At 41.3% G+C, this 23,053-nt stretch overlaps 1 long non-coding RNA gene across 2 annotated transcripts; it reads left to right on the top strand.

The window, feature by feature from the left end:
- Nucleotides 1-3,279: 3,279 nt before the first annotated feature.
- On the top strand, nt 3,280-21,343 carry LOC120541779. 2 transcript variants are annotated; one of them, XR_005636071.1, is made up of 4 exons: nt 3,280-3,451; nt 8,532-8,638; nt 10,119-10,268; nt 21,306-21,343. It is a non-coding gene; the product is annotated as an uncharacterized LOC120541779 (long non-coding RNA). The 2 variants fall into 2 exon arrangements; XR_005636070.1 differs by lacking the exon at nt 3,280-3,451 and adding an exon at nt 4,203-4,250.
- Nucleotides 21,344-23,053: the final 1,710 nt, after the last annotated feature.

Below are 23,053 nucleotides of genomic sequence, written 5' to 3'. Positions count from 1 at the left end.
TGTTACAAAAAATTTTAAATCAAAAATAAATTCACAAGTTTTGTATTTAAATGTTTCTCTGGCTTTTTTATGGCATGGGGAATGGTGGTTAAGATCAGTATATTTACAGGTATATGAGCAGTTGAATGTGTGTATGTATGTGGTGAAGTGCTCTCCTTTAAAAAGCCACATCTCTCTCTCTCTCTCTCTCTCTCTCTCTCTATATATATATATATATATATATATATATATATATATATATATATATATATATATATATATATATATATATATATATATATATAGTAACAAAGGCGCTATATAGGAACCTGACCTGACACGGAGGCACGTATAAAACCACAAAGACTTTTATTTTTTCTTCAGCTGTGGGACACGTCTTCCCCGTGCCACACAGTCCCAAAGCCCAATAAATACAACCAACAATCCTCCTTTTATTCAACCACTCCTCCTCAAGCTTAGTCGTCGTCGTCGACCTCCTCCTCCCGACTCTGGCTCTTTGAGTGGTGGTGGCTGGCCCTTTTTATAACCCATCTGGAAGTGTTCCAGGTGCTTGACCACCTGGTCCTAATTGCACCTCCGGGTGGGGCTGAAGATTCGTCCAGCCAGACTGCTGAGATCTTACAGCTCCCACTAGCGGCCATCCGAGCCCCCAACCAGGCTGTGGAGGACCCGATCTCCCATGGAGCTCTTCGGGTGGTTGGGGAATCACCATCAGCCATGGAGGCTGCCACCAAGCATCCCGGAGGAGGTACTGGACTGCCCATGGTGGCTCCCCCGGAACATAAGCAGCAGGGGCGCCCCTGCCGGGCATGAGACCCAGCTGTCCTTCACAGTATATATATATATATATATATATATATACATACACACATATACAGTTAAGTCCATAAACATTTGGACAGAGACGACTTTTTTGTAATTTTGGTTCTGTACATTACCACAATGAATTTTAAATGAAACAACTCAGATGCAGTTGAAATGCAGACTTTCAGCTTTAATTCAGTGGGTTAAACGAAACAATTGCATAAAAATGTGAGGCAACTAAAGGATTTTTTTTAACACAATCCCTTCATTTCATGGGCTCAAAAGTATTGGACAAATTAAATAACTGGAATTAAAATGTTCATTTCTAATACTTGGTTGAAAACCCTTTCCTGGCAATGACAGCCTGAAGTCTTGAACTCCTGGACATCACCAGATGCTGGGTTTCCTCCTTTTTAATGCTCTGCCAGGCCTTTACTGCAGCGGCTTTCAGTTGCTGTTTGTTTGTGGGCCTTTCTGTCTGAAGTTTAGTCTTCAACAAGTGAAATGCCTGCTCAATTGGGTTAAGATCAGGTGACTGACTTGGCCACTCAAGAATGTTCCACTTCTTTGCTTTAATAAACTCCTGGGTTGCTCTGGCTGTATGTTTTGGGTCATTGGCCATCTATATCATGAAACGCCACCCAATCAATTTGACTGCATTTAGCTGAATTTGAGCAGACAGTATGTCTCTGAACACCTCAGAATTCATTTGGTTGCTTCTGTCCTGTGTCACGTCATCAATAAACACTAGTGTCCCAGTGCCACTGGCAGCCATTCACGCCCAAGCCATCACACTGCCTGCCTCCACCGTGTTTCACAGATGATGTGGTATGCTTTGGCTAATGAGCTATTCCACACCTTCTCTGTACTTTTTTCTTGCCATCATTCTGGTAGAGGTTGATCTTGGTTTCATCTGTCCAAAGAATGTTTTTCCAGAACTGTGCTGGCTTTTTTAGATATTCTTTAGCAAAGTCCAATCTAGCCTTTCTATTCTTGAGGCTTATGAGTGGCTTGTACCTTGCAGTGCACCCTCTGTATTTACTTTCATGCAGTCTTCTCTTTATGGTAGACGTGGATATCGATCATCCACCACTGTTGTCTTCCATGGAACCCCTGGAGAGTGTTGTTCACTTGGTTGGCTGTTGTGAAGGGGTTTCTCTTCACCATGGAAATGATTCTGCGATCATCCACCACTGTAATATATGAGTATATTTGTGTATATATATCCTGAGAAGATGCAGCTCTTTTGAAATATTCTATCAATTCTAAGTAGCCAGTGTGGTGTTCTATACTGAGTTAACCGGAGAAGCAACAAAAGAAACATAAAGTCTGAACAAACTTACCAAGAAAGTCTGCTCCATCACAGGGCAGCAATACAGGGGCCGCAGGGGAAAAACTCGAGTCCTGCCACGTGCAAAAGTTCGCTGGGAGTTTTGGGTGGTAAAATGGGATGCCTTCATGAAAAATTCCCCCTGGAGGTGCTGTCTTGGATTACTTTAGCTACAGGCTCATTCCACCAACATGTGCTAAGAAGCGCCTCTGGGGGGTCTTTTCTGCTAAAGACATGCAGGTTAGGTACACTGGCGATCCTAAATTGTCCCTAGTGTGTGTGCCCTGTGGTGGGCTGGCACCCTGCCCAGTGTTTGTTTCCTGCCATATGCCCTCTGTTGGCTGGGATTGGCTCCAGCAGACCAACGTGATCCAGTAATTAGGATATAGGATGGATAATGGATGGATAGATTAATAAAGTTTATCTAATGTAATCTAAAATATATTGAAAGCCATATAGTATAGGGGTCATATTAAAGTTTTAAAGTATTATTTATCTGTGTATAAACAAGGCAGGCATATCTGTTATTTGCAAGAGTTAAAGCTTTATCTAACATGCTTAATTCCAGCCTAAAAGCTACACATGAAGGGTTAATTTAAAAAAAGAATATATGAATAAAATGTTTACCTAACTAAGAATGCTATCATTACTATATAATCTTATAATTAATATTAATTATCTATATTACTAGTAGCAGTATTTTTCCTCATATTTTAATTATGATTAAAAGTAAATCTGGGATTGTCTACACTATAATACAACCAATTGTACGAATCCTAAACGTAAAAGAATATTCACAAACAAAAAATAAACAACCAGCAGTTTCAATGTCTTGTAAACAAAATGTACAAATATTAGTATCCACTCCAAATTTTAATCTTAAAAATTATTTACAAGGATACTGTATATGTTATTCATAACCTTAGTGTGTTTCCTACGCTTTAAGAAATATTGGAAAAGAAATCTACCTATTTATAAGACTAACTTACCCATGTTTTGCATAATCATTGAGACTAAATCTTCAGTTTAATAAACTAAGAGAGATATTTTTGTATATTTCTTTTTTTGTTTTTAGTTAGGGATCATTACACTTAAAAATCAGGACGAGGACAATCGCCAACCTAAAGATCTTAAAGCAATGTCGTCACAGTTTCCGGGTATTTTAAAGATTCGCTGCGGTGAAGCACACCAAGAAGCAATGAGTTATATTCCTTAATAAAACAATTCAAATGCTATTTATTTACAACGTCCTGAAACAGAAAGTCTCCCTTCGGCAAATGACGTACTGACCAGACGCCTTTGTCCATCCAGTTTGTGGTAAAATGTGTTTACGTTTATGATGTATTTATTATTCCAGGTTTGTGGCATTTTGTGGAGTAAAGTTATTTTTATGTAATTTTTCAATACAGAAATACTTGCTGATGAAATTAACAAATTGCCCTTTATATTTTAGTTACATCAACAACGCAATTTTAAAATAAATTGTATATCAATAAAACGTTAACAAATTGAAGGGATGTTAAACTAAAATGAATTTTTAACAAATGATTGTAATCATGTTAATCTTAGAGTACCTCTGAATAAATCAAAATCAGTCGCTTATGGTGTTGTATCGTATAATAACGTGGGAAAAGCAGAAACACTAAATGTTTCCGTACTGTTTAAAGCTCTTAAGTTGGAGAGTTACCGGGGCGGGTCAAAAACATGCCAATCAATGGTAACGCCGTCTCTGATTTGATAGAATATTTGATCCAGCCTAAAGACAACTGCTCGTCGGTGAGAGGCTTTTATTATGACACACTCCCCGAGTCGTTGCGCAGGAAGTGTAGCTTTACGTTGTTTTTGATGTAAACAAGGAAGCGGGTTGATTCATTGCGAACGGTTCAAGTTATTAAAACAGTCATACAAAATAAGCGACCTAGTGGCCGTTTCTTTGTTTGGCGACTGGTCTTTCGTGAAATGACAAAATGGTGCGATACACTCTGTTACGAGAGTAAGATACCCTTCGTCTGTCGGAGAAGAAGAATGCATAAAGGCTCTGTCAGAGCGATTACGGTGCCCAAAGGAATCAGCTCCTTCGATTACATCCCTGAAGTAACGGAGAAAAACTTCACAGGTATGAAACGGTTTAAATAATTTGGATAGGGATTGTTATGTTGAAATGTATGAAGAAGTATCGTTGTATACGAATCTTCAAACAGTGGGGTGGCACAGTTACATAACTGCTACCTCACTGCTCTGGAATCCACGGGTCAAATGGTGTGACCACTCATCTGTTTGGAGTTTGCATGCTTTCTCCGTGTGAACGTGACTTCTGTTTCCCAAGACGCCCAATATCGGATATCGGAACCCAGTCATAAACTGGCACCTTGTTACGGTTTGATTCCTGGTTAAATAAATAAAAATACCAGAAACATTAATATTTACTCCTGAACCAAAAGTTTTAACACTCGAATCCTACTTTACTGAGTAACATATTGGTCACGTAGCCGCTACATTTGTGGCTGGTCTGTGTTTGTAGTGTTAGGACTCCACAAATAAACGCAGCATGTGCTTATTATACACACACAAACATCGATCAGGCACAGCATTCCCTAATATTGTGTACGGTAGCTCTGAATTTTTGCAATGTGATACCTGAAATCTTATCAGCCAATCCTTTAAGTCTTGTCTTGTTCATCAAACTATTCCTGAACAATTTTGCTGTTCATTTTCTTGCTGCTAAAAGAGGCCACAGCCATCAGGGAACACTGCTGCCATGTATGTGGTCTGCAGAAATCTTTAGGTAGGTTGTATGTGTCAAAGTAACATCGAGCTGAATACTGAGATCCAAGGTTTCCCAGCAGAACGTTGCCTTTGCTGGGTTGCCTTCTTCCCATCATGCATCCTTCTGCCATCACATCCCCAGGTAAATGACGCACGTGTAACATGGCCATCCACATGATCTAAAATAAAACAGCCAGACCAGGCTGACCTTCTTCCATAGCTCCAGTTCTGATGCTCACATGCCCATTTTAGGTGCTTTCGATGGTGGACAGGGGTTAGCCTGTTGCAATGCACTGTGTGTTCTGACACACTCTTGTGGCCAGCATTAAGTTTTTTTTTATTAATTTGTGCTATAGTAGGTCTTCTGGGGCATTGAACCAGATGGGCTAGCCTTCATCCCCCATGCACTGGTTCACTGGTTGTACTTCATTAGACTAATTTTGGTAGGCACTAACCACTGCATACTATGAACGTTTCACATGCCTGCCATTTAGGAGATGCTCTGACCCAGCAGTCTAGCCATTAGCATGTGGCCCTCGTCAAAGTCGTTCAGATCATTACATTTGTCCATTTTTCCTGCTTCCAACACATCATGTTGAAGAACTGACTGTTCACTTACTATCTGATATGTTGTACCCCACAACAGGTGCCATTGTAATGAGATAATCAGCGTTATTCACTTCACCCATCAGTGCTTTTATTATTGAAGGTGATCGATGTATATATGTACATAAAAGCTTAATTATGCAGTTTTTTATAACAATCAAGGCTCCTGGATGACATTGGCACTATTAAATCAATATACTTAGATACATGAGAAATAGCTCCAAAACTACCACCTCAGAGGCCATCTGGCTGTCTTGTGAATGCATCAATTTGTGCTTCAGGTTTCAGACTCTCCTGCTGCGCTTCTGTTCAGCTGTTGTGGTTACCATCTCAGATTCTTTCTTGTATGTAACTCTTCTTAACCTTTGTCTTCTTCCAGTCCAGCTGATCTCAGTCACTTGGCGGGTCTCTCTATTAACCCAGTGTTGATGTCAGCCTGGAGACCAAATGTCTGGTCAAGGCGGTCACTTAACTCCCTGCTACCAGCGACACGGGTATTATGGATCACTATCTGAAATCTTGGTCTTTGAAGCAGAAATCCAGCAAAGTTGATTGAAATCTTCAGATTATTCACATACAGTACATGCCTTTTATAAAATAATTTTTGGAAATGTAAAATAAAGCTTTGCCAAGTGTTCATCCTGTGGATGTTTATTAAAGTTGAACTTATTTAGAACATTGATATTATTTGGGATGTTAGTGTTTGAATTGGATAATCAGGTAAATATTTTATTAACAGTAAACAACACGTTTGGTGTGACAACACTTTGCCTCTAAAACTGCATCGGTTCTTTCTTTCCCACTGTCATGTAGTTCTATAAGATAACTGGATGGTTGTTGGTTGCAAGCATCTTGGAGAACGTGCCCCAGTTCTTCTGCAGACTTTGGCTGTCTTGCTTACTTCTGCATCTCCAGGTCATCCCAGAAGAAGTGGACTTCACTGTGGAGCTTAGAGCAGTGAAAAGTACAATACAAGAGTACATTTAACTGAGATGAGGAAAAAAAGAACATAATAATTACATTTGAGAGAGCATACTAGATAAAGTATTGTGGAACTGATCTGACAAAGCAGTAAAAATTAAACCAATGATGAATGCAGCAAATGCAAAAGTCATAGTAAAGCAGGTGGCAGTGTCTCCAGTAAATTTGTTTTGAGTCAAAGGTCAGAGCATTCGTTTAACTTCTATAAGATTTGACATGTTTTATTGCCAAGGCAGTCAATGGTACTTTCAGGGTCCACTTTCCTAACCTGAACAATATGACCGAAAGTCTTTCAAGTTTATTTTCATTTGAGGTTAAGTGTTGTGACCCAGCGGCTGAGAAAAGGTTCACTAGACCGTACCTTACCTAAGGGGTCTAGATAGAGCTCAGCAGTGAGAAAAGAGTAAAGGAGGGCCGTGCTGAAGAGGTGGTGATGTGATTGGGCAAAGCTATTGAATCTCTTACAACGTGACTTCATATGATTGATTGTATGTCATGCATAGGTTAGAATTATAAAAATACACGGAAGACTTGCCAGAGTTCACGTAATGCTGCTTGTGACTCTCATTAAGCAGATGGCCACAGTCTCGTTTGTCTGTGATGCTTCCTTTCCTAGAAATACAATGATAAATGACCATCCCTGGTTGGAGATGACTGTACTCCTTAATGCACATTGAGTATTCATGGCTGTGTGGGTCTGGCCGTCCTGAAGATGCCCTTTAAATACTTCACTTGGCTACTAATGAGATTTACAAGAACTAAATGTCGATAAGCTGCCTACAGGAAAACATAAGAAATTTAAAACAATGACAGGGTGTGTCTGTGTTTAATGAAGGGTGCTATTCAAAAAGAAACTTTTATGCTAGTAATTATTTGAATAGTGGATTTTTGCAGTAGATGTGGCTAACATTTTCTCTTTTTTTTTTTTTTTGCAGTTTTTAAATACTGTCAACTGTCAAACAGAAAGCAGTAATTAGCTCTCATGCCTTCTAACAGCAGTGCCAGCTGTATTTATATTGTTATCCCATATAGTCTGATTAAAAAATAGTACTTGTGTCCAGTATGAGGTATCAGACTTGGGTTGCTGTGACGATACACAACCTTGACCCCGGGCATTAAGCGCTTTGACCTCTAGACTGAGTCAATATGGTTTGAATCCAATACTTTTCTCAGAAGGTTGAACCACCTGTTGTATCCTGGTTTTGAACAGGGTGGAGGTGGAAAGGAACCAAACCATTATATAATAAGTCAGAACTCTCTCGATGATGTCTGAATATAACTTCTTTAACAGAAATGTTGCCGTTCCTTGGCTGGCTTAGGAATAGCAGTCTCTGCTGTGTTTTTTTTAATAATGGGAGTGTTTCTGAATAAACTATTTTACGTTTTACTTCAGGCTTATTTGCAGTCAAGGCAATGGTGTGTGGGCACAAGACAGAAAACCACAGTACTGAGCACACCTAAATGGAACTCAGAAATCACTAAACATGTTCATAATACACACAGTAGACATCCAAACCCAAACTCTGTACTGGCACATAATGGCAAACAACTGCTGCGTCACTGTGCCAAGGTGTACACATACAGCTATTTCATTGTTTCACTTGTCAGACGTGAGGACTCTTGGAAGGTAAGCAGTAACAGTTCATGCCAGGATGGGGCGCAGTTGGGATTGCCTTCTCCCCTTTTCTTCTGCAGCTCCAAATAACATTCAGAAGCTGAGGTCATTTTCCTCCATTTTCCCTGGAAGTGCCGCCTCTTCCAGACTCCACAATATGTAAATCTCCCAGCTAACCTGTCAATTAAACAGGGTTCTTCATCAAGGGCCCCCAACTCCTTCCTTGTTTCATTTTACAGTCTTGCACTGTAATAAACACAATTGAAATGTTGGAATGTGTGCTCTCTCTGTTTGACTCAGTTCACTTAGACACGATACAGAAGGTAGGATGGCGAGAATCACTAGTGTGTAACAAGCAAACCCATGAAACCACATTTTAGATCCTAAATTTTTTTTTTTTTGCTGTTTTTATTTATTTTCTGGACGCAGATAAAACTCAAGGATGCCTGTCCTGGATCTGCCACCGATGTGTTATTTGCATTGTGTTCATTTTTACTGTGCTGACCTTCCCAGTGTCAGTATGGTTTCTTCTTAAAGTAAGTGTTTTGTTTTTTTTCTTCCCAGTATTTTTTATTGTGTTCGTTTTCTGTCAATGTGAACTTTCCCCTGCATTTACCTAAAATTGGTTTCAGTGTAACGTTTGGATACGGCCTATTTGCTTATGCTAAACATATCTTTAAAAATAGAATTAAAAACATAGCAATCTACACAAGAAGGATTATTATTCAGCACTTTGAGAAATGACGTAAAAAGTTGACAGTAAATGACAAGCTGTTGTTTGCAGTCAGTGTGCAGATGATGGTTTATTGAAAATAAAATAAGTTTGCAAGAGCTATGAGTTGTATAATGACTGATAATATTGTATAATATACTGCAGTATTTCTTGGGAAGCCAGCAAATATTCCGTCCATCTTCATAACCTGCTTATCCAGGGCAGGGTTGTGGGGTGGCAGGAGTCTATTCCAGTAGTCATTGGGCAGAAACTACACCTGGACAGGACACCAGTCCTTCACGGACTGAACACACACACATATCAGGGGCCAATCTGAACAACAGTAATTTACATAACCTGCATGTGTATGGACTGTGGGAGGAAACTGAAGCACTGGAAGAAGCCTACATGGATATGTGGAGAACCTCCACACCATGAGCATACCCAGACATGAACCCTAGTCTCATTATTTCCAAGGCCACTGCGCCACCATGCTGCCCTTCTGTTACATTATCTATCTATTTGTCTGTCTGTCTATCATATAATGCTGTTCATATCTATCTATCTATCTATCTATCTATCTATCTATCTATCTATCTATCTATCTATCTAATGGTACTGAATAGTGTTGGCATAAGAGAACCTCAAAGACTGCAAACCTCAGACTCCAAGAAGCCAGGATGAACAAGATGGACACATTACACAACATACCAAGAATTTATTTTCCTTTAGACAAATGAAGAAACAGAACTACAGTCACTCTTCAATTAGTCTCACAAAGAGGTTTGTTCACATACCCTGTTGAAGGTGTCTTGCAGGTCCCTGCTTGGTGACATTCATATTTGTAATTAAATGCAGTTTATGTCCATTAATTCTGAAGAACTGGTAAATCAGTAAAATGCTGTTTCTCACTTGTAAGGATATTTTCTCAGCTTCTCAGCACTTTCTAAGTAGTTACAAAACCAAGGTGCACAAACTCTTTGCAGGGAACCAATCCTGTTATAAAAAAATCATCAGACAAGAAGGAAAACACAAAAAAAAGTGTGTCTTTTAGAAACGCAAGTCAGCCAAAGAATTTTACAAGTAAGTGAATGTATTGGCGTGCTTAAATATTAATTGCCTATAATAAATTTCAACACCTTAATTATTAGGCTGTTGATGCTTTTTGGTGAATGACAAACAGTTTTCGTGTCTCTATAGTTGTCAGTCAGTCAGTTATGCATTCTGTTATTGGAATATGTAGTAAATGCCAAATGATCCAAACAACATTTAATTTTTTTACTTTATATTGTAATTATTTCTAGATTGTTCCAAATTATGAGAGAATTGTAATTTTTCGACTCGGGAGGATCCAGCCTCCAAAAGGCCCTGGAGTTGTTTTGGTCCTGCCATTCATTGACCTTTGGCAAAAAGTAGACCTACAGACAAGAGCCTTCAATATTCCACCTTGCAAGGTAAGAATTGTGACCAATGATTTTTTTTTCCTGATGTTTTACATTATTAAGTTGATTTAAGCAAATCTCAGATTTTTTTTCTGAATGATACAGGACTTAGATACCCCTTGTTGAAATCCTGCTGAACTATAAATTCACTGATTTAGACCCCTCTACTGACTTCCAGTATGACCATGAGTGAGTGCAGTTCAGTGTCAACATTTTAAAAATAAACAGGTTGTTATTATCAAGCTTATGTGATTCATAGCCGGTTAGACAGTAGTCAGTCTGATATGTATTATATAATGAAGCACAGTTCGAATTTAAAGTAATATTTACAAAGCCCTTTGCTGCAGCATACCCTCCCCAACACATAACCCTTAGCTATGTAACAATATACAGCATAATTGAGACACAAGACAATTCAAATGGATGTACATTTTTATATAAAAGCAAGTCCGAATGAAAGTACAAACTCTATGAAGTGAATAATCCATTGCAAAGAATAGTCAAGTTAGGTGGTTTTATTGTTATATCACCCATACACAATATTGCAACATACATTGGCACGAAATAACGTCCCCAAGGACCATGGTGTAACATGCACATAATTTATAGGGCAAGTGCAAAAGTTCAAGACAGTTAAAGAACTATACTATAAATAGGTAAATACATTAATAAAAAAATAGGTAAGTCAATAGGTAGGGAAAAGTAATGGGTAAACCTTTAAATGTCCTGAATTCCATGACTCCATTCTCTACAGCCTGGCCAGGCACACTTTTTATTCTGCTGAAAAAACGATGAAGTATAAGACCTGAATGAAGCTGTGCCAAAGTTGAAAAATAACAGAAGCAACAAAAAGAAGAATCTCACACCATACCACTGCTGCCAACTTGTCATTTTTCCTAATTTATTGTAAAGTGTTGTTTTTAATGCTTACTTCATGGACTGAACAGAAAGTCACTCCTTATCTGATGTCCTGATTGGTCAATAATTTAGGCCAAGAAATCCTTTAAAATGTACTTTTGAAAAACTCAAACTGATAACCAATGGTGCAGATAAACAATGAAAGACGTCCAAATGCTACTATGATGTCCTAAGCTGTTTTTTTGTTAAGTTCCTTAAATTGAACTTTCAGTCCAAAGAGGTCATGAGTGCAGGGTGTCTGGTTTAGTATTTGATTTAGGGACATAAAAAGAAGTTGCCTAGCTTAGATATTGCTTAACTTTTAAAATGTGACAACTAGGATATTTCCTGTCTTATAAATCATGAGATAAAAGTGTATAAAAACTCCCCCCATCTGTAGATCGGGGTGCAGATTAGCAAGCTGTGGCTGCGTCTGTACCTCTCTGCTTTCCGCGACTCTTAACACTAGAATTACCAGAGCCTACGAAAAAACTCGTAATTCCGTCCCACCTTAAACTGCTTCTTAAATCCCTTCACACCTCTCCGCCAGCACCCTTTGTCTTCTAAATGTGCTGATAAAGAGAAGCTCGGAGCAGCCGGCTATTCCATCCCCCCACCAATTTAGAACGTGCACGAACTTCTCTCAGCTCATGCCTTGATTGAGTATCTGGGAGTGAAGTGGAGTTTTAGAGTGGAAATAATAGATCGTTGTTTGGAACACATGCATTTCATGTCTGTTCCGTTTCTACAGTAATCTGTGTCAACACATTGTTAAAACAGAAACGTTTTTTTATATTCTAGTAGTAGATGACAAAATGTAGGCATAAACTATATAATGTATGAAGCCTGAAGTCCAAATAGCAAAGAAACATTTTCACAAGAATAACACAATTGCGCTTTTATTCAAAAATATAACTGCAGAAACAAAAAGCCGCCTAAACATGTGACATTGACACCACTTTATTGTAACTGCCTCCATGGTTCAATAGACTCAGCCCCCGCTTGGGAATCAAAAGGTCACGAGTTCGATCCTGCGCCCCTCCGTTTTGAGAAGTAAACTGCTCTTAGTCTTACTGTTTTAAAATAAAAGCATACATTTGATTTCAGTCTGTAACAGCCGGTGCAATTTATGATCCTTGTAAAGGTTAGCTTTTTTTTTTAATTCACTTTTCATTCTCTCAGTCGCGTTCAGAATCAATCCATACAACCCCATCTGACACGGCTGTTTTCACTAAAGGCGCTATAGCTCTGCAGTGTACCACGATGCATACTAACGCCAAACACCCTCAACCTAAAGTCCCGGTTCTGACACACAAGCGCTGGCGAAGCTGCTTCTTAGTATCTCACCGTCACTTGCTTTTCTTTTTATTCAGTTTTATTGAGTGTTCCTGCCAGTCCCGCATGTTGCTGTATGCTGTTTCTTTTGTACTCCAGGACATGCAGAGGAAAGAATGGTAAAGACCAGTAACCGCGCTATATGCAATCATCAGACACTCCCCATCTGCCCGTGTCGTTCAAACACAGGAACATATATTGGTGTAAAAGTATAACAAAAGTGCACTTTTTTCCATCGCCTTTTCCTGTAAGAAGCAATGTACACACTTCTCTCTATGCTGTGGTTTCTATTACACACCTGAAAGAAAGAGACAATACATGTGAAAATATCCAGCATACAGCAACATGCGGGGACTGGCAGGAACACTCAATAAAACTGAATAAAAAGAAAATCAAGTGACGGTGAGATAGAAGAAGAAGGCAGCAGCCAGCGTCTGTGTGTCAGAACCGGTGGGGGCGTTAGTATGCATCGTGGTACAACTCAGAGCTATAGCGTCTGTATTCTGTTTCTTTTGTACTCCAGGGCACGCAGAGGAGAGAATAGTAAAGAGCAGTAAGTTGCGCTATATGCAATCATCAGACACTCCCCATCTGCCCGTTGTTTTGTTATACTTTTCAATACTTTTATACTGCTCAAGCGGGCATGCTCAAAAATACACGTGTAATGCCACGAAAAGTGCACGCAGACACTTCATTTCGCAAACAAAACAAGTGCACTTTTATTCAAAACTACCTGTATAACCGAAGAAAAAAAGAAAGCAAGATACAGTAGGCGATTGATACGACAGCTTGCATGGTGCAATGCTAAGAAGTGCAGATTTTCATTCCGTGCTATATAAAATCATCACATTCAAATACTAACAGTTCCCACACACCCAAGGACCGTCCTTCCTACATTTACGACCGTGTACTTGTTGCCGTGTACACACCTCTCTGTGCTATGGTTTCTATTACACTGAATGAGCACCTGACACTGTACTTTCTTCCCTGGGGAAGGTCCGCATCAGAGAATTTCCAGTTCCTGCATAAATTCACACCCGATCTGACGCTGTTCGTTTTCAAATAATATTGCATTAGTGCGATTATATTTTCACATATATTGTCTCTTTCTTTCAGGTGTGTAATAGAAACCACAGCATAGAGAGAAGTGTGTACATTGCTTCTTACAGGAAAAGCGATGGAAAAAGTGCACTTTTGTTATACTTTTACACCAATATATGTTCCTGTGTTTGAGCGACACGGGCAGATGGGGAGTGTCTGATGATTGCATATAGCGCGAAGTTACTGGTCTTTACCATTCTTTCCTCTGCATGTCCTGGAGTACAAAAGAAACAGCATACAGCAACATGCGGGGACTGGCAGGAACACTCAATAAAACTGAATAAAAAGAAAAGCAAGTGACGGTGAGATACGAAGAAGCAGCTTCGCCAGCGTTTGTGTGTCAGAACGGGGACTTTAGGTTGAGGGTGTTTGGCGTTAGTATGCATCGTGGTACACTGCAGAGCTATAAGCGTCTTTAGTGAAAACAGCCGTGTCAGATGGGGTTGTATGGATTGATTCTGAACGCGACTGAGAGAATGAAAAGTGAATTAAAAAAAAGCTAACCTTTACAAGGATCATAAATTGCACCGGCTGTTACAGACTGAAATCAAATGTATGCTTTTATTCTAAAACAGTAAGACTAAGAGCAGTTTACTTCTCAAAACGGAGGGGCAGGATCGAACTCGTGACCTTTGATTCCCAAGCGGGGCTGAGTCTATTGAACCACGGAGGCAGTTACAATAAACTGGTGTCAATGTCACATGTTTAGGCGGCTTTTGTTTCTGCAGTTATATTTTGAATAAAAGCAATTGTGTTATTCTTGTGAAAATGTTTCTTTGCTATTTGGACTTCAGGCTTCATACATTATATAGTTTATGCCTACATTTTGTCATCTACTACTAGAATATAAAAAACGTTTCTGTTTTAACAATGTGTTGACACAGATTACTGTAGAAACGGAACAGACATGAAATGCGTGTGTTCCAAACAACGATCTATTATTTCCACTCTAAAACTCCACTTCACTCCCAGATACTCAATCAAGGCATGAGCTGAGAGAAGTTCGTGCACGTTCTAAATTGGTGGGGGGATGGAATAGCCGGCTGCTCCGAGCTTCTCTTTATCAGCACATTTAGAAGACAAAGGGCGCTGGCGGAGAGGTGTGAAGGGATTTAAGAAGCAGTTTAAGGTGGGACGGAATTACGAGTTTTTTCGTAGGCTCTGGTAATTCTAGTGTTAATAAAGAAGAACTGAAAGAAAAGATAACTTTTGCCTGCTGTCAAGTTGCATTTAATCGCCCACAGTTTTCTGGCGCCCAACGTGGGGCAGGAGACGGACAGTCGGCTCCCTGGGCAGGAATCGTCCGGTGAACCGCAAGGGAACCGACACCGGCCAAGTCGGAAAGGATCAGCTCCGGCAAAAGTTAGGACTGGCCTGTCCTGGGCGTCTCCTGCATGGGGAGTCCTGCTGACCTCCTCCTGACCGGAGCGAAAAGCGACTAGACGGGATTTTCCAGGCAGGTGAACAGAGTCATGGTGAGTAGAATGGGGGATTCCCGTTAGTTTGACTGGTGTGCTGGAAGTAAGACGAATATACAAATAAAAAGAATAGAAAGCATATGCAAAAGAAAGAATAAGAGTATACTGTATCAAACTCCTGGGAGGGTTCTAGGGACTCAGGGATAGTGACTTTTGGACCTTCTGGCATACGGCACAGTGTGAATGTTAGCTAGTCACCCCTTGTGAAGCGGCATAAAAAGGGGCGAGTGGCACGCTCCTATGAATAGAGGAATGGGTGTGAAAGGGCATATTTAGAGAATGTGTGCCTAAGAAGTACCGGGAGGGCGAGTTCTCACTGGCTGTCTGGTCATACTCCTGTTTCAACGGGTTGCTCAGGTGAAAAAAAAAAAAAAACGGACACAAACTCAACTGAAGCTGTATTCCGGGAATAGGAGCGGACAGTAGGTGGGACGAGGTTAAGCAGAGGTCGAGTCATTTTCCATTGATATCCCGTCGTTCGCCATGGGAAAAAAATAATAGCAAGCCAGTCAAACAGTCCCCCAAAGGTCCTAAAAACCTAATGCTAGAAGGATTATTTTCAGAGGATCACCAGGCTAAACATACTGGTGGACAAAAGAATGGGTCCCCTAGAAAGCTCATTGAAAAGAAGACAGGATTAGATTTTAAGAAGGCATGCAAAAAGTGGAATAAGCAAAGTAGAGGCAGATGGCTGGTTGAGGGATCTGGAGACATGAATGAAGTACAGGAAATTAGGAAAATATTATGCAGGAATACGCAAGGTTGTTGTAAAGGTGGGCCCTATCGCATGGACATGTTTGATAGGTGGGAACTTTTTAGTAAAGATCGCAATTTAGAGGAAGTACAGAAACGTAATGAATTATTGACTGCGGACGTTAAGGCTAGAACAGAAAAAGAAGAGTTACTTATAGCGTTACAGAAAGTGCAAGCGAATTCTGGACCACAGTCGGATGAGAGGCGGAAAAAGAGCGATAAAAAAGACCCGTTATATCCTATACCTTCCCCGACCTTCCACCCTCATCCGCAACCACAGCCCGCCCTTCCATCTCTGTCCCCTGTATATGCTGCCCCCAATATAAGTAACGGACCATCAGCCCCACACACACCAGAAGGAGATCCCGACACAGCCATTTCAAGCCGCACTAGAAGCAAAAACCCCAACCAAGACAACAACAACAACATTTATTTATATAGCACATTTCCATACAAACAGTAGCTCAAAGTGCTTTACATAATAAAGAATAGAAAAATAAAAGACACAATAAGAAAACAAAATAAATCAACATTAATTAACATCGAATAAGAGTAAGGTCCAATGGCCAGGGGACAGAAAAAACAAAAAAAAAACTCCAGACGGCTGGAGAAAAAAATAGAATCTGTAGGGATTCCAGACCATGAGACCGCCCAGTCCCCTCTGGGCAAGACACCCCTTGAAAGCCCGGGAGATCAGGTTTCAACTCCCCGGATAGTGGGCAGCTCCCTCCTCCTCCTCCACAATGGTCCCTTGGTCCGGCTGACCCTCTCCTATCATGCCCCCTAATTGAAATCCCAAATCCCCAACACAATCCTAATCAAGCCCCAGGACCTAATAACCCCACTACTATAATGATACATCATAACTGGGACATTCAAGAGCTGAAAGACGTTGTCTCTGATTTACCTGACCCTAAAGTTATCGGTGGGTTAAAATTCGTGGAGCATTTGCAACGATTGGATGATATGTACAGACCCAGTGCAGCCGAGTGGACCCAGTTGCTACGAAGAAAACTAGGCACAACTTGGGTCACTGTTAACCACGGGCAGCATAACGGGCTGTCCTGGCAATGGAATGAGGCATTGCCTCGTGGTGGACAGAATAATGAAGGACCTTTCCTCGCTCAATGGGAGCCTGTAAAAGCAGTAATAGCTGCAAAATATAAAAAGGGCACTGACTGGTCCCTGATCTCAGCTGCCAAACAAAAGAAAGATGAAACCGTGGACGAGTTTGCACACCGTATCCAAGACCTAATGACAAACCATTCCGGCTTGGACAATCCAGATGACCGATTGAAAGCTGCTGTTCCACCTTTCGTTTCTGGTCTTCGAACAGACATTCAGAACAAGGTGCGTATCTCTTGCATTAGCTGGGAGAGTGCCACTTTTGAGGAAGTGAAACGCCACGCTGAGCACGCTGAAAGGCAGACCAAGCAGAAAGAGTCAGATATACAGACCAAGCTCATTGCAGCACAAATTAACTATTATACAGGCGGAGCCACGCCAGGCAGAGGTCGGGACATGGAGGATTCTTCCGGGGACAAGGGTGTGGAAGGGGACGAGGTCGTGGGTATGTGTTGCCTAATCCAAGTGGTTCACCTACTCAGCTGCCTCCCCCTCCGAATCCGAATGCTATCCCATTTGCTTGTTACAGGTGTGGAGAGCAAGGACATTTTCGTCGTAATTGCCCATATCAGCAACTTCCACCGGAACACCTTCCCCCTCCTCTGATGCCAGAACCTCAAGACAGCTCCTGGCCATAGGAATGCGCAGGGACCCCCAGCCACTCTCTTCAGCTGCCTTTGCTCACTCACAACTCTGAAACAGATCCATTATTGACTTTGTTAGTAAATGGCACTGAAACTGCTTTCCTAGTCGATACCGGAGCTACCCATTCCACTCTTTCGCTGAAGGGTGTCCCTGCCTCGAGAGAAACTATATCTGTGCTTACTGCTTCTGGACAACCACATGTTTTACTGATATCAAAGCCTCTTCGAGTTCAGTTGCATTCCAGTAGTTCCACTTTAACACACCGATTTCTTTTAAATCAGCTCTGTCCAGTTAACCTCTTAGGAAGGGATCTTATGACAAAACTTTCTCTCTTTATTTCTATGACTGGACAAGGATTTTTCTGCTCATCCCCCAAGTTACTGTGCCAAATCTCCCCTCACCCAAAACCCTCTTTTGCAGCCTGGACTCTAAATATTTCCCCACACACCATCCTCCTTAAAGCCCTACACTCTTTTCCCTCCTGTCTTTTTCCCCCACTTACAGGTCTTTGACACTTTACACTGTACTGCTCAATATTTCCCTGTAGAAGTAGACACCCGCTGGCTAGAATCTTTTCTTTCTTCAGGCACCTGCCCCAAAACCCTTCACGTTCCCTGTATCTTCATTTCATCCACAAAAGCTGCTGTGTCCGTCCATTTCACATGTTCACAGAATATTTTCTATCTCGGAGGTTCAGTACCCCATGTTTCTTTAGCCAAATCAAGTACTGTCCATTGGGTGGAAATCGGACCATGGGTAGAACAATGTCTTAATAGAACAGACTGGTTACATGTTGCTCCGGGTATTCTTGATACCTCAGACCATTTGATAACTAAAGTTGTGCTTTAAACTGATTTTTTAGTACATCGTGCATTGTGCCGTCCTTCCCTTTCTGCTTTTTCATTGCAACTACTTCCCCTTCTTGGCTCTCTATGCTCCCTGATTCACTGTGGTCCCAGGGAAAGAATGATTATGGAAGGGTAGCCCATTGTGAGCCTCTGGTGATCTACCCAAAATCTTCCTTCTGCCCGCATCGTGCCCAGTATCCTCTGTCTCCCGAAGCAGACGCTGGCATCTCCGCCGTACATTCTGATCTCGTAAAACACGGAGCAATTATTCCAATTAAATATTCTCCAGTCAATTCCCCCATTTTACCCGTGAGAAAGGCTGATGGTTCATGGCGTTTTGTTCAAGACTTACGACAAGTAAATTCTGCAATCTTTCCTAGGGCCCCTATCGTTCCTAATCCTTCCACTATTCTCTCTACAATCCCTCCCTCTGCTCGTTATTTTTCAGTGATTGATTTAGCCAATGCTTTCTTCTCTATTCCTGTACACCCTGATTCTCAATTTTGGTTTGCTTTTACTTTCCAAAACCGCCGTTGGACATGGACTGTCACGCCTCAGGGATATACTGAAGCCCCTTGTGTATATGGACAAGCTCTTGCTCAAAATTTAGAAGGTTTTTGGCCAGATAAAGATAGTGTATTGATACAGTATGTGGATGATATAATGTTGTGTAGTACTACAGAAGAAGATTGTGCACATGATACTCATAAATTGTTGTTGTTTTTAGCAGAAAATGGCCATAAAGTTTCTAAAGCAAAACTGCAGTTAATCCAAACAACTGTAAAATATCTAGGTCATGACATCACTTGTGGAACAAGAGCTCTCTCTAGCGATCGCATTAACACCATTCAAAATCTTCCCAGACCTGTCACAAAACAACAGGTTATGTCTGTATTGGGCATTCTAGGTTACTGCTGGCAATGGATTCTAAATTTTACTGAAAGAGCACAGTCGTTGCAGCAATTGGCAAATACCCCTGACATCCCTCTTTCTGACCAGGTGCAATGGATCGAACAGGCTGAGAAGGCTCTCTATGATTTAAAAAATGCATTAACATCGGCGCCTGCGTTGGGACTTCCGGATTATCGTCGTCCATTCACTCTGTTCGTGGACGAAAAGAGGGGATATATGAATGCAGTTTTAACACAATTACATGGGGACAAACAAAGGCCAATAGCTTATTTATCGAAAAAATTGGATCCTGTGGCTGCAGCACTTCCACCTTGCCTTAGGGCTGTGGCTGCCACAACAGAAGCTGTTGTGTTAAAGTGCTCATGAGCCCCCTAACAGTAAAGGTGCCTCATGCTGTACATTCCATTTTAGTACATCTCACTACTGCTAGGGCAATACACTATCAGAATGTACTCTGTACTTTGTCGAATGTCATAATTGAAAGATGCTCCACCTTAAATCCAGCCACTCTTCTGCCAACAAACAACGAAGGAGAACCGCATAATTGCCATGATGAAATAGCTAAGGTTGTAAAGCCTAGAGTAGATCTACAGGAAACACCTTTAGAAACTGGAGAAATGATTTTTGTGGACGGATGTTCATTGCGGTTGGAAAACGGAGCACCCTCAACTAGTTACGCAGTGGTCCAAGGGGACGGCCTGCTGGAAGCAAATCGAATTTCATCAAGTTTAAGTGCACAAGCAGCTGAACTAATAGCGCTCATTCGAGCATGTCAGCTGTCCGAAGAAAAAATCATAATAATTTACACAGATTCCAGATATGCTTTTGGAGTCTGCCATGATCGTGGAGCACTATGGAAACTGAGGGGATTTAAGACCAGTACTGGCAAGCCCATCCAACATCAAAAGGTAATCGAATCCCTCTTGGAAGCCATAACTAAACCATCAAAGGTAGCGATTATTAAATGTCAAGCTCACACAGGAAAACAGGATCCTGTCAGCAAAGGAAATGAATTAGCTGATTATTTTGCTAAACTGGCTGCATATAATAACACACCAATCTCTTTATTCCAACAGAAAAATGACCAGGACCCTGATAATCAAATTATTTCTTTACAGAGTGCAGCCACGGACACAGAAAATGAGAAAATGATCCAAAGAAGGGTCCCTCTCTGATGGAGTCTGGACCCATAGGCAAACTAACAAACCTTTCCAACCAAAGGCTTCCTTCCCAGGTATGGCAAAAATCGCCCATGGCCTCGACCATGCTGGAAGAGACGCTATGGTTCGAGATGTTGAAAAACATTGGGAAGCTGTAGGTTTCTCTACATATGTAGAGCAGTTCTGCAGACGCTGTGCATTGTGTCAAAAGTTTAATGTAGGAAAGGGCACCCAGGTAAGTCCCGCCGTTACACCTAATCCAATGGGTCCGTTTGAACATCTCCAAATGGATTTCATTGAACTAACTCCATCTAAAGGTTACCGTTATTGTCTTGTAATTGTCGATGTGTTCTCCCGATGGGTAGAAGCTTTCCCTTCTAAACACAATGATGCTAAAACTGTAGCCAAAGCTCTGATTAAAGAAATTATTCCTAGATGGGGTATACCGCAGAAATTACAAACTGATAACGGCACTCACTTTGTGAACACCGTTATCAATGAATTAACCACATGGCTCCAGATAAATGTACATCATTATTGCAGATACCACCCCCAAAGTGGAGGTATTGTGGAACGATGCAATAGCACCCTAAAATCTAAATTAGCAAATATTTGCGAGCAGACAAATTTATCTTGGACAGATGCTCTGCCTCTGGCCCTAATGGGATTGAGGGGAAGAACACACCGGCAATTAGGACTATCGCCGTTTGAAATTCTGACCGGACGACCCATGCCCATTGGCATGATTATAGGAAATGTGAACCTGCATACCGTGGACAATGATCTTCTCTCTAGTCTTACAGGTCTCCGAGCGTCCCTGAAGGAAGTCCACGAGCAGGTTAATCAGGCCTGGAGAACCAGCCCTCCATCTAAAGACTCGCCGATTCCCTTAGGCACCTGGATCTTGGTTTGAGACACCCGGAGGAAACACTGGCATCCGCCTAGGTGGAGAGGACCGTTCCAAGTTCTTCTGTCCACACCACATGCAGTGAAAGGTGATGGACTGCCCGCCTGGATTCATACCTCACATTGTAAAAAATGGTACTCCTCCACTTAATTTTTATCAGCATATCCCTTCCTGGGATTATGGGAATGATAACCCTGACTTTCCCTCTGGGAACCACCACTTCAGTGCAAATTGACTTTTGCTCAGTCATAGACTGTGGAACTGGCCGACAGAAGCAATGGACTTAGTCAGATAAATATGTGTGTGTAACATGTTTCCATGTTTCAGGGACGAATTCGTTCCCATGGGGGAGGAAGCTATTTAGGAGGAGGATATGTGGATATTTCAGATGACTGGTGCAACCAGTGGGCATTGGTTTTTGGCAATACAGGACCAAATGACTGGGGCTATGACCCTTGGCAATCCCTGGTATATGGGTTAAAGACTTGTTTTTCTATAATCAAAGGACATGCTAATAGTGAATGCTCTGAAAATAATTGTAACCCACTAATTATTACTCTGAAAACTCCGCACCTCCAGGATTCTGGTACCTATGTATTAGGGGCATATGTTTCTGGCACTGACCCCCTTGAACAGTTTCGTATTCAGGTTACTGAGAAATCACCCGAACCTGATGCCACCACCACAGAAGCACCTACTGACTCTCCCGGTAATGGGTCCTTCCCACTTGTTAAATATATAAACCTTACTTCTCTGACATCCACCTTTTCAGTGGAAACTGGTTACGGGAATCAGAATAGATGGTTGCAATGGGTACTGTATTCTGCTCAACAAGTTAATCATTCTGACTGTTATGCCTGTGCTACTGCTCGTCCTCACCTTGCCACCGTTCCTTTCCCCCCTCCAATATTTCTGACCCCGCTGGTCTTCCTTGTCTTCTTGCCCTTTTTACCTCTCCTTCCACCCCGAAAGACTTTAACTGCATTACACTTTCTCTTCTTTTCCCTCCCACTCCTCATATGACTTCCCCGGTGTTCCAGTCTCATGAAGGCAATTATACCTGCTTCTCCAGTAAATATAGTTCCCCTTTCCGAGGTATTAACGTTGGTAATATCCCTTCTTCCTTCTGTTCCCAGACTTTCCAGGTTAACTCTACTTCATTTAATTCTGCATTATCACTTTTCCTGTTAACACAAACCACTCCACGTGCTGATATTTGGTGGATGTGTCATAGATCAAAATTACTTGATATTCTTCCCCCGAATAGACTGGCACATGTGCATTAGCCCAGCTTGTTACGCCCTTCCGCCTCCTCTCTCTGAATTCTCTTCGCGTGTCGTCCAGCTCTGGCCGACGTCGTCGACTCCGCTCTGCTGACTCTTCCACATTTTCTCTACATGGCCCTGGTGTTTATATTGATTCCATTGGTGTCCCTCGAGGAGTCCCTGATACATTTAAAGCCAGAGATCAAGTTGCTGCTGGATTTGAATCTATTTTCCCATAATTACAGTAAATAAGAATGTAGATTGGATTAATTACCTGTATTACAATCAACAGAGCTTCCTAAATTTTACTAAAGATGCTGTTGAAGTTATACATGAACAACTTGATAGAACCTCCCTCATGACTTTGCAAA

This window comes from Polypterus senegalus, chromosome 12 (genome assembly GCF_016835505.1).
Source record: "Polypterus senegalus isolate Bchr_013 chromosome 12, ASM1683550v1, whole genome shotgun sequence".
In the NCBI taxonomy this organism is placed as follows: domain Eukaryota; kingdom Metazoa; phylum Chordata; class Cladistia; order Polypteriformes; family Polypteridae; genus Polypterus; species Polypterus senegalus.
This window is presented reverse-complemented; position numbering and strand designations above follow the sequence as displayed.